The sequence below is a fragment of the Rhincodon typus genome, chromosome 47 (assembly GCF_021869965.1).
Source record: "Rhincodon typus isolate 14 chromosome 47, sRhiTyp1.1, whole genome shotgun sequence".
Classification (NCBI taxonomy): Eukaryota; Metazoa; Chordata; class Chondrichthyes; order Orectolobiformes; family Rhincodontidae; genus Rhincodon; species Rhincodon typus.
The window spans coordinates 9,251,061-9,251,304 of NC_063378.1; positions in this window are offsets into that span (position 1 = coordinate 9,251,061).

Below are 244 nucleotides of genomic sequence, written 5' to 3' on the forward strand. Positions count from 1 at the left end.
CCTCCTGGGAGGCAGTACTGAGTCCCCACTGTGCTGCACAGAGACCTCCTGGCTGCAGGGGGCAGCACTGAGTGCAGCTGCATAGATCCCTCCCAGGCTGGAGGGGGCAGCACTGAGTGCAGCTGCATAGATCCCTCCCAGGATGGAGGGGTCAGCACTGAGTGGAGCTGCACAAATCCCTCCCAGGCTGGAGGGGTCAGCACTGAGTGGAGCTGCACAAATCCCTCCCAGGCTGGAGGGGGCA